The sequence below is a fragment of the Pieris napi genome, chromosome 17 (genome assembly GCF_905475465.1).
Source record: "Pieris napi chromosome 17, ilPieNapi1.2, whole genome shotgun sequence".
NCBI classification, from domain to species: Eukaryota; Metazoa; Arthropoda; class Insecta; order Lepidoptera; family Pieridae; genus Pieris; species Pieris napi.
Window position 1 is genome coordinate 10,482,762 of NC_062250.1, and position 16,257 is coordinate 10,499,018.

Consider the following 16,257-nt stretch of genomic DNA (forward strand, 5'->3'; position numbering starts at 1 on the left):
TTTTGTTGTTTCTTCCGTGTACAAAACGAAGAGGAACAGAATATCGAACATATATCGTGCTTAAACATCGTAGAGTTAAAAAGTTTGTGTAACTATGACCTGATATTAGGTCTAAGGAAATCAACGCTCAACCAGGAGATCGCTGGAGTTTCACCCCTAAGTCGTTTCTTGTAAAAACAGCAAAAGAGTGGAACTCCTTGCTCCCTTCCATCTTCACTAGACAGTTTAATATGGGTTCATTTAAGCGGTGGTCAAAGAGGCATCTCAAGGACAGGCATGCCCACCAATAGGCCGCAACTCTCTTAACATCAGGTGGGTTTGTGGCCTAACATCTGTCCAGTTCTGTATAAACTTTCAGCATATTTTGGATACTTCAAACAGTTTTGAAGTATCCAAGTCGCAAGTCATGTCCCTAAATATATAGGTGTTTCGGCCATAATCACGAAATCACTTCACCGTACCGTTTACACTACTAAAGACATACGTCTACATAACGTTGACTGTTGAGTTCAAAATTGACAAAAAAACAATCCTACTATAAACGCGAAAGTTGTAAGTATGGCTGGATGTTTGTTACTCTTTCATGTAAAAACTACTGAATGGATTTACCTGAAACTGTACAATAATATAGATTATACATCAGAATAACACATAGGCTACAATTTATAAAAATATTGCGTGAATTGACCAAAATATGTAAATAAGAAAAAATCTACCATCTGCGAGCTATTCTGGCGTGCCTTGCCAAAACCGCTAGAGTAACACAATATATATAAATAGTCCTACAAAAAAGCCCGCCACAGTATATAACTATGTCTTTTGTATAAGTCATAAACCATAACTACAATAAAAATTGATAAATTATTTCAAATGCACGTTTGGTAGTTTGGTAGTTGTTAGTGTTTTGATTCCTTTTAGTTTGTAAAAATGTTTTATAAACCTTGTACATACCCTAAATATATAAATATAGGAATAAACTAAAAATAAAATAGTGTTATGAAAAATAATCAATATAAACTTGTTATATCAGACTATGCCATCAATGCCACATCTAGTAAAAAATCAAATTCGAACATCCGTGTTTTGCTGATCTTCATGACTGATCAAGTTTATTATGTCTACCCACATTTTTGGTGCTGTTCTGTTTTGTTATTTTATATATGTACCTACATCTGTGCGCTCTAATTTCTAATTTTTAATCTTAGTTTTAAATATGTGTTTCTCAGTAAGTGAATTTTGTATGCAATTCTTATGAGAAATAAAGTTATTCTTAAACCAAAAAAAAAATAGATACTTTTAATAAATATTATTTGAATCCTGTGCAGACGAAGTCGCGGGCACCAGCTAATGTGTAATAAATTACACAACCATAACATATTATTACATGAATTTTAACCACATTGTACGTGCTATTGCGAAACATGAAAAAAAAGGCGTAAAGTGCTAATTTTTATAATACGAATTTTATACAGACAATAAATAATCCCTCATAATAACAGCTTAGTAATCGTATGTTTGATCTTTAAACAAATAGTGTTATATCCAGCATATAATTTTGAGATAGTCATTAATCGATTCGCGATAGTATCTAGTCGAGTATCTTCATCTAGTCAAGTTCTAACCGTTAATCTAAAAATATCAGGAATACAATAAGTTCATCCTAACACCTTGTTGACACATGTGAAAAGGTGCGGACTTTTTTCATAGAGCCACCTGGTGTAAGCGATACTATTGTCGCCTTCAGTGTTTTTAACTACTCACTGATAATGTATCCCTCAGGGAGTTCCTGAGGGCACTACAACCCTTGCCGTGTAATATAAACGGTGGATGTAATAGTGCGACCTTTCCTTAGAGTGACAAAGTTTGCACTTTTGAATTATGTTGAGTTTTTCCACATGAAATGCAATTTGTGTAATGATCCGTCTTCAAGTTAAAAGCAATTGGATTTTTTATACAAAATGATATGTAATATACATGTGACCGTAAATTTAATCGCTTTTAATATTGGGGGACTCGTGTCACATTAAGCTAAATTATAGGCCTGATGACTTGTAACATAGGTACTCTTACCTGTAGCAGGCATCAGTCTCACACAAACTAGCATTTTCCCTAAATAGAAGAAAGACAATTACTTATTTATAATAGTATATTACTGTCACTTGTACTAAGTTTTTGTGAGAAAATGAATAAAGATTATAATTATTCCTGGGTCGTCGGGGTGCTTTAAATAATAGAGGATTTAATTTTTACTCTATTATAACCACTCCCGTACAAACATTAGAAGCGAAATACTGCCTTGCGATTCTGTAACTCACTTTTCGAACTCGCACAGCGGTTTTCGCAGCGGCGGTCGGGCTAAAATCAGTCGTGAAGCAGTCATTTTACGATTTGGCATTCTGATGAGGGAGCATGTAATTTATTGTTTACCTTTACGACTGATTTTGAAGGCTGAACTGTTTATTGCTATGTAACGAATGACTGGAAAGTAAGAGTTGAAGAGAGTGCTTACTGCTTACGTCTGGCTATACTCTCGGGGCGTAACTCCGACGATGTAGGAAATCGCCACGCTTATAAAACTAAGAAAGCGTGAGTGAGAAAAATGCACAGCCTTGGCTCGTATGAATAATAGGAAAGTATATACAATATTCTTAACTAACATAGTAATAATGATAATTAAAAAATAATAAATAGAAAATTTAAACAAATTTAAAAAGTTTGTTCCCTGTGGCAGTGTACGTTTCCTACAGCGGTATTGCGATACTTATTCGTATAGGAAAGCACGGGGTCACCGATATATGTTTTTTTTATATTAAAAACCGAGTTTGAGTAATATGGGGAACGGTTCTAAAATCGTCTGCATCTACCTTATACCTAATTGGGCCTTGAACAGTGCGACATAAATTGCAAGTTATCTTTAGGTTTTTGCTTGTAATTTCCGCGTCAATCGGGACCAGTTCCAGCCTCAAGCTACTGTTTCATCTCAATTTTCGAACGATAATACGCGATAAATAAGTCCCTGTAATTTATAGCTATGTGAGACAATAGCTGATTATTATCGGGATAGCTTAACTTCATAGCTTAACTTAATGGCTATTTATTAACAAACTTTTGATAGTTCAAACGAACTTTAAAACATTTGATTTTCAAACATATTCGTTCTTTTTTCAAATCGCCCGTTGTTCAAGTTTAAACATTTAGTTCCTTACTGTTTGGCTAACACAGAACAACTACAACATAAAAAGCTCTTGACCTCAGGTTTCTATATTTGTTCCGTGATTATTTCCAATAGGCAAGTAGGTGATTACACAAGGTTGACTTTTAGGATCTAACGCCGGCTTCTCAACGTCGTTTCCTTCACCTTCGCGAGTGTTTCAAGAATCTTGCAATTTACAAATGTTGCCAACTGAAGAACTCTTTTGTCTCGCTCTAACACAGATAACTATAGTTAAAACGGCGCTTTAATAGAACGTTCTGTTTATAGAACAGGGGGCTAACGGGCAGGAGGCACACCTGATGTGAAGTGATACTGCCGCCCATGGACACTCTCAATACCAGAGGACTCGCGAGTGCGTTGCCGGCCTTTTAAGATATGGCTCTTGAAGGACCCTAAGTCAAATTGTTAGGCATTACGTCTTGTTTTTGAATGTTTGTTTATCATCATCATCAGCGTCTTTTGTTGGTCCATTTCTGGGACGTAGGTTCTTTCCATCTTCCTACAGTATGGACAGTCTGTTTACATATTACTATAAATGCCATAGATAAATTTCAAACATAGTTTTAGTGAACTTTCTCTTATTGGTGATTGTAGCCCAGAGACCCCTCATTACCTTATTCAGGCAGAATATATTTTAGAATTCGCTTACTCGAAAATATTTACGACTGGACGTAATAATGCCGCCATAAATAAAATCAGATGAGTTACAACGACGGCCAATAGCTGGTTATATATGATACATGAACACGACCGCATAGGGTATATTCAATAGTTGAATTGCGAATAATGGGAACCTTCACCATCACCTGTGACAGAGAATTTATTTATAAATAAATTTAAATTAGATTTCGTACTGACATTTTGTAATTGTAACGTTAAAAGCAAGATTAAGATGGAGTTATGTAAATAAATCAAATCATTCACTTAGTGAAAACATTTAGAGTAGGTTAGTTATACATCGTGTTATGAATGTATTTGATAAATAAAATAAAAATATTAGTACCTAACAATATGTAAAATATTTTTTACAAATCATCGATGTGACCTACCTGCAGGTACTGTACTAATTAAATGTTAAAACAAGTAAAAACGCATTTTCAATTTAAACATATTCCAAATTTAATGTTGGCTCCAGGAATCGTTATGCCATAGTTAGCGAGAGTCTTAGTGCTCCCCTGGCAGGGTGATGGTGATCCTGGCTACAAACCATAGATAATGATGTAATTAAACTACTGGCAATGTACTACAAAAATTTAACAGGAGCTGGCAGTCAGTAAACCGACAGTTAAGAATGTTTGATGGTTATTGTCAAAGCTTACTATAACGTAAGCGAAATAGTTGTGTAGAAAATGTCAATTCCTTTTCCCTTCTCCGTATATAATTGATATTTCATTTCTTACCTGGCAACCCATAGACAATCCACCTGACCGTTTAAGAGCTGACAAAAAATTACTTCATAGACAACAATTGTCTTAATTACAGACTACGATTATGCGTATTCAAGGTAAAAATGTCATGTCACTTCATATTATTGTTTTTTGTCTTAATGACTTAATTCTGTTGAGTACTCGGGTCATTTATTTTATTATACTCATATTTCTAAATAACGCGTTTACATGGCATATAGAAATGCTCAATTATATAATGAAAGACAATTATGTTATATAATTTGTATCAGCTGTTTATCATTATAGAAATTGTCACAATAATACGTTGATATTCGCATAAAAGACACTATTTCTGTTATGTTTTAATGAATTAATGATATAAATTCTCAAGCGGTAGTCTATTGAATGCCTTTGATCAAACCGAAACACATTGCAGTCAAACACTTTAATAATAATAGTACTAGTGATCATACGTCACCTAATTTATTTGCACTAGAGTAAAAAGGATTAAAAAAATAGATTTAAGGTATATTTATATGAAATGGTATAAAATAAATAATAATAATTTATTTGCAAGAATAAGGTACAAAAATGGTATAGTGGTACAATCGAAAGTTCGCATATTCTGCCACACATAATGGCGTGCAAATTTGTCTTAAAAGGAATTTTACATAGAAGTTATATACATTATCAATTAGTCAATTCTTATATTATTTGTAGTGATAAAGTATGACATTATTAAAATATATTATTACGTTATCAAATTAATATTAATTATAATGACTTACGCAAATAATCACTAATGGAATAATATAGTTTTTCAAAACTAGTCGCGCCAGAAGAAGTATAACTTCAAAAAAACTAAAATGTTGACTATAGCTAACTTTTTTGTGACGGTGTGCGCGCGCATCGTAAAAATTTACTCTCATCATTTTTCCCTAACGCGCCAAAAGAAGTATAACTTCAAAAATAATAATACTAATATAGCTATTATAAAAACGTGAGCTTAATAACTTTCTTGCCCTTTGTCTCGTCTAAAAATATTTCGTTAAATGATTGCTAGTTACACATGTTTGTGTTCATTTCACAATATAAAACACCAGCCTGTCCCTTATAATTGTGTTCTTCGAAATAACATCATATTATTAACAATAATTTGAGTGCAAAATGACCATGTGTATCTTTCAGAGTTGTTTGTTTTAACTACTGCTTTTTGACACGACAATTATATGGGACAACCCATCAGCAAATTGTCCGGTTTGACATACTTTGATACCGCTAAAGCGATGTCCATAATTTTCCCTGACATTTGATTGTTAATTAATTGTACAGTTATCAAATATTATTCTTACCTCTTAGTAACTGCTTAGTAACTTGTACTGTCTTAAATTTTAAAATATATTAATTAGTAAGTTACTAATATATGTAAATCTTAAAAGTGCGTACTCATATCTTACAATGATTCAGGAGGCTGGAATACAAATCAGATTGAACTAAATATAATATCTATAAAGTAAATATAATTTTGGTGTCGTTGTTACTATATTCTAAGTGCCTAAACTTTTTTTATTTTTTTTTTATTTATTCCATATCATTATTCTATCTTTACAGTAATTACTAATTCGATAGAACGACACATTATTTATACCCACACCAATTAACCTAGATAAAAAACTGTTTATTTTAAACTTATTTTCTGCCATTACAGCTTAACAGTATTCGATAGAAAATAAAAATAACCTAAACTAACCTAACCTAAAAATCAGTGGCGCTACAAGCTTCTTAGGTTTGGACCTCAGATGGCTCTATCTGTTCCATGATCATTTGTCAATCTAATAGGCAAGTAGGTGATCAGCTTACTGTGCCTGACACACGCCGTCGACTTTTTGGGTCTAAGGCAAGCCGGTTTCCTTACGATGTTTTCTTTCACCGTTCAAGTGAATGTTAAATGCGCACATGGATAGAAAGTCCATTGGTACACAGCCATCGAAACTACAACCTCAGAGATGGGAGTCACACACGAAAGCGACTCGGCCAACACTGCTCCTGTGAATTCAGCCAGTGTTAAACTGAATAATTCAGTCCTTATTATTAATTATTAATGAACCTGTACAACAATTGATTAGTTAACATTTCTTAATATGTGTATTAGTAGTTGTTTTAGTATAAGATCTAAAAACATTAGTTTTTTTATTTCTTTTTTGTGGTCTAGTGTTTGTATGGGTACCCCTAATAGGGTAAAAACCTCCTCCATATAATTCCATTTCAATTCATCCAGTTTTTTCCCGCTAGTTCTATAACGTCATCTATCCATCTATAGGATCGGTTAAATTTTTATAACCTGGAATCTCAGAGCGTTCGTAGGGTGGTAGGTTCGTAGGGTAGTATCGACTTGCTATACCTAATTAAAATAATTAACGGATTTGTGGATTGCCCAGAAATTTTAGAACGTTTATCCATACAAGTTCCTCGGGTCGGGAGTCGTTTATACAATCGAAGATGTTTTCACATCCCACATTGTCGAACAAACGTTGGCAGAAACTCTCCAATTAATAGGTTATGTATGTGTATGGTTATGGCTACCATAATGGTTTGCACAGAGTTTTGACATTTTTCATGGTTCTCTGGCCTCAGCAAATATATTTTCTTTTGTCGTCCTATACAACTCTTTCCAGTAGGATCAGTCCATTTTGTTATTTCAAGTGTCCATCTTTTATCCCGTCAATAAGTCAGTCTTTACCGCAATATTATTAAATGTGCGCAATGCACGCGTAAGTGGTGAATCTCTGTGCAAGTGCGCGCCCGCGGCACAGCCAGTAATAGTTGCTGTTTCCTATGCCTAGTGCGGTTAATCGGTACTCGCAGCCCCAACCTCTCTCTCACATCTGCAGGATTTCAAATAGGTACCGAGTAATATTTGTAAATTTTATTTTTTTGGGATAATGTCGCTAGCTCAATATTTTGGCTCCAAAGATCGTTACAGGTTATACCTGCGTACATTTCTTTTTTTATAGGGCCATCTTCTTGCGAAGGTTGGCGATCATCATGGCTAGTTTGATTTTGGATGCCGCGCTTCTAAACAGTGACTTGGTGCTTTGACCAAATCATTGTCTTAAGTTTTTAAACCAAGACGTGCGTCTGCGGCCAGGTCTCCTTCTACCTGCCACTTTGCATTGAATTATTTGTGTTTTAGTAGGATTTTTCGGTGTTACGTAAAACATGTCCGAAATACTCAAGTTACCTAGTCTTCTTTGTTCTTCTGCATTTTATACAGCACGGACACATTTATATATGTTTTCTTATAGCCAAGTTTTGAGAACTTGCGGTTGAAGCGATACTTATTAAATGGAGAGTAGAAACTATACCGTCTGTAATCAAACAATTTACTAATACTTTAAATCATTTCATACTATGCTGTAATGTAATACAACTTGTATATAAAATCCAAAATGTGACTGGTTTAGACGACAATCTGCTATTTGTTCCCCGTTTTAACCCATTTCTACGCTTACAAAACTAAGAAATACCTACATAAATAGGCTCGGCACGGACCTCGTATACTTAACAAATACTACTGTCAGTTAAAGCTGTCAATTGTCAATTCGTGGAATTCCAATACTTTGCATAAACATGCCGTTCATATATCATTTACACTTAGAAAAATATTCGAGGTATCTATAGATAATGTAAAACCGCTAGTCAATCAATGTGATGTCAAAAATGTATAGTAGAGTCGTTTGTTATTGTCAAAGCTGACTCTATAGTACAAATTCTAATATTGACAATTGACTATTGTGCAGACTATATCCAAAATACGACATGACGTGATTGACAACATTGGTTTGAAGAGTTATAGTATTACAGATTCTTGATTATTGACAATTGACTTTTGTACAGACTAAGCATAAAATACTAGATGACGGTATTAACATATTTTAAAGAAAGCGTCAATTACTTTTGGATTCGTTTCGATCTTGTAAAACAAAACTAGGCGATTGAAAAGAACGGTGGAGAGTTTCTTGCCAGTTATAACGCTTCTAAGCTTTTGTTAATTTAAAATATTTTTAAACAAACATATTATATGCACTATAATTCCTGTATGAGTGAATTATATTTTTACTTTGCTATAATTGGTGAGCAGCCCTCTTTGATCTAAACCAGACCATAAGAAATAAGCAATAAAGCATAAACATTTATTTTGATATATTATATTCGCAGCCAACTAGCTTAATAAGCCGTTCAAAATATATATCTCTTAAAGAATATTAATGGTATATTTTTGAAAAACTATTAAATTATTGGCACAATATTGTAATATTATTTATAGAAAAATAGCAGCTGGCAACTACATAACTTCTCGTAATTATGTTACATAATTAGTGGATCCGTCCATCTTTTAGTTTTAATTAGAATTATGAGCCATCCGCAGAAACGCTACTAATAACAAATGTAATATATCGTCTGGGAATATCGTTCAATATTAATAGTTGTTTTAGCCAATCGATCAGGTCAGATTTCGTAGCTGTATTGAAAGATTTATCTAAATTACACCTACCAATTTAGTATCTAATTTTAGTGCCGTGTTGGCCCAAAGCCTGGGATTCTCAATTATGAGTTGATATTTTTGAGCCCAATTAACACATACAAGAAATTGTGAGGGAATCGTGATTTCTAGATCCAAAAAATAAAGAGCATGTGTCCGATACAAAAGGCTAAACGTGGAACTAAATATGGAACAATTATGGAGAAATAACCCTGACTTTTTTAGACATGGCGTATTTTGCATAGAGAAAACGAACGATTCGGTGTCAACTAAAGTTATATTTGTTTATTAACACGTTGCATGGATACAGAAATAAAGTACAATAAAAGTAACAAAAAAGGAGCGCCTTTTTGCGTTTGAGCGATATCTTCAAGTGAGAAAAGAAATAAAATTAGAAAAGGTGAGCGCAAGTGCAAAGCTACATATTGTTATAGTGTCGTGTTGACGTTTGGTTTCATATTACAAAAAACCTGTAAACGTGCAGAAACTGTGAAATAGCTGCGAATGTCAATGAATTACATTATTCATATTGCTTCTAGTGCAGAGCTGATAATGTTTTTTTAACGATTAAGGTTGTACTTCTGTAATTTACTTCGCAGGTGGTCTTGGATTCTTTATCCATGATCCATAGTTGCTCCCCTCACACTTTAAGATCGATTTCCGTTTAATTTTTATATAAATTATATTATTGTTTTTCTTAATTTCTTTTTATTATCACATAGCAGTTATAGGCAAACATAGCATTATATGCTATATTAAAAATTTTATATTATTTTTCTTTTATAAATAAATTATCAGAGTGTATTTTTAGAAATATAAAATTAAATGTTCCTGGGGGTGGGGCCGTCCAAGTATTACGTAAGCCGATTTACTTCATTTTATCCCCCCCTTACTGAAAGTACATGTACAAGTACATACAATAGTAAGAAAAGCTCCCAAAAATAATAGTACATAAACGTATTAATTGTCTGTAGGAATCCTCGAAAATGCATTTCGTTTTCAAGCATAGACAATGTGTGGGTAATATGTGTTAAAAAGGAAATAATTACTGTTGACGTAATCACCAAATAAGAAAAGACCAAAGAGAAAGAGTGAAAGACCCAGTGCACGTTTGCCTAGTGCACTCGCGTTCGTAGTTATACTTCTTTGGCACAGGATAAAAAAAAATCTTTTCAAAATTTTTATTCTACGTTTGTAGAAAAAACGAAACACTTACAAAAGAAAAATTAAAATGATGATTATAGCTAACTTTAGGGTTTCGGTTTTTTGTGACGGTGCGCGCATCGTAAAAAAATACCCTCGTAATTTTTCCCTAATGCGCCAAAAGAAGTAAATCTTCAAAAACGTTCCCCTATAGGCCAGCAACTCACCCACTCAAAGGGGTGTCCATGGTCTTTTTGGGCGTATGCTCGTTTGCTATCATATAAAAATAATAATAAATAGGTGGTAGCGTTCAGAAGCGTGACCCTCCTCAGAATGTATTGCGCAGCAGTTGAAATGGCAACGTCATTTCAGCTATGTGACGGGAATGCGTAGTATTTCGTGGCGAAATTCGTTCACCCTTTAGCAATGTGGCTTAATTATTTCTTACACTCCTTAATAAGTTATAAAGTTCCCTGAAGACCACCTTGCTACATTTTTTTTACATTACACGAATGGACAACTTTAACGACTTGCGGGAAATTCCATTTAACCAGGAATCCCGAAAAAAGTGTGATGTGTAAAAAGAATAATTTTGTCTATGAGTATTTAAATGGGCTCGCATCGCTAATGGGTGACCATAAATGTCTATTGGAATTTTGTGACTATGCTCAGTTAGGTTGGCGTCAAACGTATAGAAAGGGTAAAATACCCCTTGTCTTTATCACATAATAGACGTATATACAAATATAAATTCATGTAAAAATTCATTTTTAATGGATTATGACATACGTATACAACTCAATTAATAGATCTCTTACGAATAAACCCTAGAAAAAGGTTAAGATTTCCATATTATTTTCATTTAGCAGTAAATTTAAACCAATTAATATAAATACATTTTCGAAATGTGTCCTCATGAAGGCTTCACAAAAGTGGTGTTTGTGCTAATGGTCAGTATTGTCTTTCCACTTTCCCGTGACGGTAAAGCTTTTCAGAAAAATCGACATCAATTTGCAATAAAGAATACGAACATATTGTCACAAATTTAAAATTATGTGGTAGCAAAACTCACAACAGTAAACCAGCATTTTATATTCAAACTTGCTGTCCCCGCGAACTTCGTTTCTCCTTAATGTGATTTTACTTAGCCTACCTTTTTAGTACATACCAACAGGGAATATTTTGCTATGCTACCCTAGAGTCTTTTCGATTTTCTAGAATGAATTTTTTTTAGGTTTTTCTATGAATTTTTTCTATATAAACCTCAGAGTTCAAACTTCAAGTCATAAGATTTTAATTAACATATAAAAAATAATGGTTAATCGTAGAGGGGTGAAAATTACGGGTTGTATGTATTTTTGTATGCTGTATCATAAAAAAAAAAAAAAACTTAAATTTTATCTAAAAAATTTAAACTTAGGAGTGGACCACCCCTTTTACAACCCATTAACATTTAAGGGTTTTAAAGATAGATAGTAGCCGATTCTCAGACTTACTGAATATGTATAAAAAATTTCATAAGAATCGGTCGAGCTGTTTCGGAGGAGTATGGGAACGAACATTGTGACACGAGAATTTTATATATTTGATAATGACTTCCTAGGTATGTATATAGTTCTCCATAGATACGACAACTACGAAACGCCACTCCCGAGTTTTTAAAAACAATTTCATAGTAGATACGTATAAGATAAAACTTTGGCGATTTTTGCCCTTAGACTAAACTGACTGTCGTGCGGGTTTTATCTAATTATGCCACTAATTATGAGGATGTTGATATGTGCGGAAATATTTGAAGACTTTGACTTTGTTTAGCAATAACAATTTTGTTTTTACTTTGTAATCTTAAGTATTAATTGTCGTTTGTTTAATGTTAAAGTTCAGTTTTCTTTTATGTTTTTATTTTTGTCTTTTAATGTACCTACTTACTTATGTTTCTTAAAGGTATATTGTTTATTTAGGTAATCTGTTTTGGCTTTGCTAGCTTTACGATTACTAATAAATAAATAAATGTCTAGAAAAAAAGCCGCGATACCTGTCTTACCAAAAAATATTATTTTGAATTTAAAGGTCCATTTACTGAGAAAAGCTTTAGGCTACAGAACATCGTGTCGTCCGAAGCAATGCGAAAACAAAGCACAAATAGTCATGACATTTGATTTCATTTAATTTAATTAATTAGGGGTACTAGGAATTTCCTTTGTATATATATTATCCTCTTATGAACTCTTCTTTTTGTCCATACCAAGCCCATTTCTAGTCTCGATTCTCATTGAAAAAACACTTTAAAGATGTTAATTTCAATCATTTGTTTTGTCTTTTCATTAATTACACGAAGCTAATTAATACAAATGCCAGCTTTCCTTTAAGGCATTCGAATGCAATCCAACCGCTAGTTGAGCCGTAACGAAACATATCGTAGAAGATAAAGGCTTTTTGTCACAACGACCGTCATAGTTCTTGCTTCTGAATCGTGCCCTTATCTCCCATAGCTTCTCAAACCCTAGTAGGTATCTTAGGGCAATGTGTTTCTAAATATAACCCTAAGAATATATTAATTGTAGAACAGGGTGCAAACGGGCAGGAGCCTCACCTGATGTTATGTGATACCACCGCCCATAGTCACACTTACAATGTCAGAAGGCTCACGAGTGCTGCCGGTTTTTTTTTAATTGGTACGCTCTTTCCCTAAGTCAATTGGTTCGGAAATATTTCAGCGGGCAGCTGTTTCTACATAGAGGTGATGCGCAGAAATGCACGCAATGCTTGTAAGGGGCTGCAACCATTACACCATGTTCCACATGCCACTTTAAGTAATAAATAATAATAAAATAAATTAAAAACAAAGAGTTGTCCTCTATCAGCAGGAGGCATGGTGAAATAAGAGCACGCACTTACATTCTCGTGGAAACAACACGCAAATACATAGTCGAAATAACTAACAAACTAGTAAAATATAATATGTAGTTTTTATTGGAGTATCTGCGTACCTATGTTACATGCGTGGGCGAGTTAGTGTGACTATTTACTTAATATGTATATTATTTAGTATATAATTTTTTGTACTCATTCACACACACACTAATATTGCCACAGGGACCAAACTTTTTAAATTAATATGTAATTCTATTTATAAATTTTTAATTATAATAATATAATAAAATATAGTTTTGATAATTCGTTGTTAATAATCCGAGTATAGAGCTGAAAATCGATTCTTCGATCGTAAATCGTAGCTGTCACGGGTCGCTTCTATTATCGAATGTTGATAGCCCTTACTATCGCAACTCGATTGCGGCTTTCAAGTTATCTTATCAATGATATGTGTATCCTTGTATTAATCTTATTCGAATTGATTTTGTTTGTAAATTCTACATTCACTTCAGTGTTGCCCTTTGAATTATATTGTTCATTCCGGTAATTTAAATAAAACTGCACAAAGATCGTTGTCGCAAATGTAAAGTTTTATAAATATGATGAAAATATTTCTTTGTAATGTCATATGTCAGTTTTGGCTTTGAAAAAGTTTGTAAACTTAAATGAATAATTAATAATGTAAAGGTCGTGTACAATAAACCTCTAAAGAAATTAAATTAAAGAATTAATATATGTAATAGTTTCCTCTTCAAGAAACGTACCCAAAACCTCTAAGTTTATTGATTAAACAAAGCCAAGCACTATACCTCACCTTGCGAAATTAAAACAAACGCGGTGAAAGCTCACTGTCCAAGGTCACAAGGCATTAAGTCAAGTAAGTCAAGCACCTCGGAGTATTTAAGTAAAAGACAAATAGAACTACCAACTACTCGCTCAAGTTTTTCCCTTGGGCCCTTCAAGAAAAGAGCGTACCAATTCTTAAAAGGCTGCCAACGCACTCGCGAGCCCTCTGGCATTGATCCTTGCGAATCCATAGGCGGCGGTATCACCTAACATCAGTTGAACCTTCTGCCGTTTACCTCCTGTTCTATGTTAATAATAATAATGAATAGAATTCAGTAAAACACAAGTACAGTCACGGATATCAATTTAAAATACTTTGGTTTAAAAATCTTATCAACGCAAAACAAGTTTCTAAAACCCAAAGTAATTTGTGTCGTGTTGCCGTTTCATTGGCAGTCTTTGTTTATGGCGACATTGGACAGTAAAACTTACACCTTCACATTACTCACTTAATGAGGCTCGGTGGAGAATAATGAGCGGATTAATTGCTTTATTGCGTTCTAGGCTTTTTGTTTCATTGAAAGTTCGACACTTTACAATAATTGGTATAAGATTCTGAGAGACGTAATATGACTTTCTTGAGTCAAAAATGAATTGGACACCGCAAGAGGGTATTCAAATCTCTGATATTAAATATAAAATTATGGTCAATATATTCTTGAAGCCTTGTTGTATGTCCAAAAAATATAAACGATTTTAAAACAAATGGTGACTTTCACCATATACATACTGGAAATAGAAATAGAACTAATTTGAGTGTACGACCAACCAGGCTTCAAAAGATAAACCACTCCTTATATGGAAATTGTATTCGTTTTTACAACAAACTCCCAAGCGAAATTAGAGTATTATGACTAAATAAATTCAAAGCCCTCGTTAAACGGAAATTAATCAATAAAGCGTTTTAAAATATGAGGAATACTTAAATGATCCTAATCCTTGGGATTGATTTTCTCTAGTTCAAACAATTTGTATGACAATACTTGGCGATTAAAAAGAGTGGCGGAAAGTTTCTTGCCAGTTCTTCTTACCCGCTCTAATGACTTGCGAACTGGTAGTAAATGTAAATTTACAATTAATTTAACTTGACAATTCATAAGTGTACTTGGTTACCCACTTGAATAAAGATATTTTGAGTTTGAGTTTGAAAAAATGTGTCATTTTATTCTACAAAGATCTGGGGTACCCCTTTTCCTAAAATCTTTTTTATCTTATTTCATTCCTTTGTAGCAGTCAATTTAAAAAAATCTCAGTTTTGTATCGCGCAGCCCGGACGTACAACGGCAAATATTTAAACCTTGACTTGTTTATTCCAGTAATTTAAATCAAACTGCACAAAGTTATAACTACAACAGTAGCCACGAATTACAAAAGATGCATTCGTCGTCACAAATGTTATGAAGTAATAAAAAAAACAAAAAATACTATAAAAAACGTCAGATGAAAATATTTATATGTAAGTCATATATGTCAGTTTCGGGTTCTAAAAAGTATATTAATCTGAAACGAATAAATCGAATAGTATTAAAGATACGAAAAGTATTACATTAAAGAATTAAGCTGTTAAGAATATCCAAAGCGCTAAATCACCTGCATCATGAGCACAAAAATCACACAACGTAAAAAAAGTAAAACATTAAATGCTACAATGTATGAACACAAAGTAATGCAATCTTGCTAATTGTCTAAAAACAATTAAATATAAAAACTATAGAAGTGTTTTAACAACATTCTCTTGTGTACAATTAGTTATAGCAAATGAAGTATGAAGTAAAACAATTTGCATACGAGGAAAGAAAATAACAAGAAACTTTATGATTCTGCATAAACGATATAATTTCTATTTGTTATCAAACTTTTTTTATCAGATACTGTGAGTACACGCTAGTGTGTTACATGCTAGTGCTATAGTAACAGGACCGAGAAAGTATGAACCAATGAATGAAACCACGTGTGATATCAAAGCATCAATAACTTATAATTTAATACAATTAATTGTTTTGTCATGCCTAATGAATTAAAAAAAGGAATATTGTTATATACTTGTTAGATAATTTCAGAGATCTAAAGGTATTTTTGTTCCGGTTATCTCTTCGTAAGGAATCCTAAACGGTTAGTTACGAATGCTGTCAGGAGCTGGAACGTTTATTAGCCTGTCAGTATGACGTGAACGGAATCTCCCGGTGAGATTCAATCTACACTTTGGTGCATAATCTAATACTCATCAACATCGCGTATGCAGTGATTTA